This window comes from Punica granatum, chromosome 5 (assembly GCF_007655135.1).
Source record: "Punica granatum isolate Tunisia-2019 chromosome 5, ASM765513v2, whole genome shotgun sequence".
Taxonomy (NCBI): domain Eukaryota; kingdom Viridiplantae; phylum Streptophyta; class Magnoliopsida; order Myrtales; family Lythraceae; genus Punica; species Punica granatum.
The window spans coordinates 7,805,898-7,809,196 of record NC_045131.1 but is presented as its reverse complement, the minus strand read 5'-3'; positions in this window follow the sequence as shown (position 1 = coordinate 7,809,196).

Sequence of the window (3,299 nt, the reverse complement as noted above, 5' to 3'; positions counted from 1 at the left end):
ACTTCAAACTGCAGTTCTTGTCAGACAATTGAAGATAAAGCAATCTTCACATTACAGATAATATTCTTGTCGGCCGAGCACCCGAGTACCGGTTGAAGTAAAAAATCATGTCACCCACAACAATATTTGGAGGACTTCTGTTTCAGCTCAATGTTACCGTTGGGATTCTTTTTGCCAACCTCCTCAATTACATTTTATATAATAAAATGTGATCAGATCGTCTTTGGATATTTTTAAATTTTTAAAACTTATAAAAATTGACGGTCTAGATTAGATTGAAGAAAATCTAAAGGTCCAAATTAGTTTTATATGGTATGAAAAAATAAAAATAAAAAATGCATCGAAGAAGTAGCTTCTAAAGATAAGAGTGTAGAAGTCCCATTAGTGATACTCAATGGTGCTTCTATAGTGACATGGGGTCACCATAACCCCCGCATCCGAGCGTGGATGTGTGTGGACCCTGCATCCCACTCATTCAAGATGCAGGGTCATGATAATCCCATGTCCTCTTAGAATTTCCCTATAATCAAACTCGAAAATCTCATGATTTCGGACAAGAACGTGTACTATTACATTATACTTAATTTTCTTATCTCGGTGCAATAAATTATGGTTAACGTCCTCATTTTCTGGTTAAATGTCAGCTATCCGATTCGTTTGCCAAATTAGTCTATATTCTAGTTAGGAATTTTTTTTAAATGTCCGAAAACTCAATTGGGTCTCGACTGATTCAGTCGAACTGAATCTGCCCACTAAAGAAATAAAAGCTCTCCCATTGTGGATTTTTTCCGTTAGCAAGACTCGAACTGGAAACATTGCTTAAGATAAATAAGTGTCGAACCGCTTGAATCAACCCATATTGATAACTAGGAATATATTTGATTATTAGATTATACCCTCACATTCACTAAAAGCCACAACAATTATACGTATACAAAATCGTAGTCGGCAGAGCCAGGCAGGATCAAGAAAACAATCATATTAAATAAATATATTCATATATATAAGTACAAATATGATAATTAAAAAATAATATTTCTCTATGACTTATTAGAGGTTGGACTGGAGAGCGATGAAGAGACTGCTCTCTATCTTTATTGTTTAGGGGTCAATTGCCCAGACTTTGTGGTCAAAATCTTTACTTATTAGTCAAGCCCTTCTCTTCCTCTTCTCTCTCACAGCTCTCTCCCCCTCTCTGCGCCTATAAATACACAGCTCCCCCCTTCCCACTTTTCATTCATTCACAGACACACACACACACACACACACATATATATACACATATATCTTTCTCAGTTATATATGTCTGTATGTATATGGCTATATGTATATGCAGGATGTATATATGTTATGTGCTAGGTAGAGAGATCCTAAATCTTTGAATTGAGAAGTTGGGGAAGAGATTGATTACAAGTAGTGAAGGATCTGTAAAGCTCAGGAGGGATAGCGCCGCCCGCCGGGTCGATCATCATCATGTCGTTTCAATGATGTTATGGTCTCATCACCGGCGCTATCCATCCTGAGTTTTAGAGCTCCTTCGTGCTCTCCCTTTGCTCGCAATTGCATAATTGGTCCGCTGCTCCTCTTCCGGTCGAGGTAATGCGTCGATCACTCGCACGAGAAATGTACGCATACCATGTCGGGTAAGGTAAACTTCTCTTGTAATTGCCTGCTGCTGAGATGTTATATGTGTGTATGTATATGCATGATGTATATCTGTTATGTGCTAGCTAGAGAGATCCTAAATCTTTGAATTGAGAAGTTGGGAAGAGATTGATTACAAGCAGTGAAGGATCTGTAAAGCTCAGGAAGGATAGCGCCGCCCGCCGGGTCGATCATCATCGTGTCGTTTCCATGATGTTATGGTCTCATCACCGGCGCTATCCATCCTGAGTTTTAGAGCTCCTTCGTGCTCTCCCTTTGCTCGCAATTGCACAATTGGTCCGCGGCTCCTCTTCCGGTCGAGGTAATGTGTCGATCACTCGCACGAGAAATGTACGCATACCGTGTCAGGTAAGGAAAACTTCTCTTGTAATTTCCTGCTGCTGAGATGTTATGTGTGTGTGTGTATGGATATATGTATATGCATGATGTATATATGTTATGTGCTAGCTAGAGAGATCCTAAATCTTTGAATTGAGAAGTTGGGAAGAGATTGATTACAAGCAGTGAAGGATCTGTAAAGCTCAGGAGGGATAGCGCCGCCAGCCGGGTCGATCATCATCATGTCGTTTCGATGATGTTATGGTCTCATCACTGGCGCTATCCATCCTGAGTTTTAGAGCTCCTTTGTGCTCCCGTTTGTCCGCTATTGCATAATTGGTCCGTGGCTTCTCTTCCCGTCGAGGTAATGTCTCGACCACTCGCACAAGAAATGTAGGGGTACCATGTTGGTTAAGGTAAACTTCTCTTGTAGTTGCCTGCTGCTGAGAGTGCAAGCTTCATGTTTAGGTGCAGATGATTCGCTGATTAACTTCTTCCTCTTTTGTCTTAAATTGGATTCCATGGCATCGGCATCTACATATTATGATCCATTACGATTGTCACTACATACATATCGTCATCCGACGGTTGCGCGATGCCCATGTTCTGTCGAAACTTTCCCACTCCGAGGACTCGATCTGATTCCCATACAGATGACTTGCTTGGACTGGTTCGAGAATGAATTAGGCCGGGCTTGAAGTTTAGGGCATCAATAATCATCCTCTCTGCCTTATGGTGTTTAACGTCCCGAACATTATCAAGAACGTAAGGACATGACCATGGTCGAGGTACGACTATCCAATATCTAGTACTCTATATTTTATCAAAAGGAAGTCGTTTTCAATTCTACGACAGGTGAGAGGTCCCTCAGCTCGAAGGACCGAACCGCATAATCCGTACTTACGGGACTGATTGTTGAGGAATATATGTAGTTCATTGTCTCGGGGGGTTGGGGGGGGAGGAAGAATGGGATTTGGAAAATGGATTGAGCCTAACATCTGGTTGTGATGCATTCTGAAAATGAAAGGACGAAGAATGAGAAAGGGGGATAAAAGGCTCTCAGAGAGTACCGGTGGTGATGGTGAGACCTCATAAATCAAACATTTCGTGGCCAATGATATCTTAAGGTCCGGAAATAGATGTTGACTGCTTCCCAATTAATTAGGGCTCAAAAGGCCAAAAAAATTAAATATATATATATATATATATATATATAATTGAGATAATGCCTGAATTATTTTCCATGGAATATCCTTCTATAATTATGGAAATTAGAATTAATAATAATATCTATATAACTGTGTATCTTTTTAAGA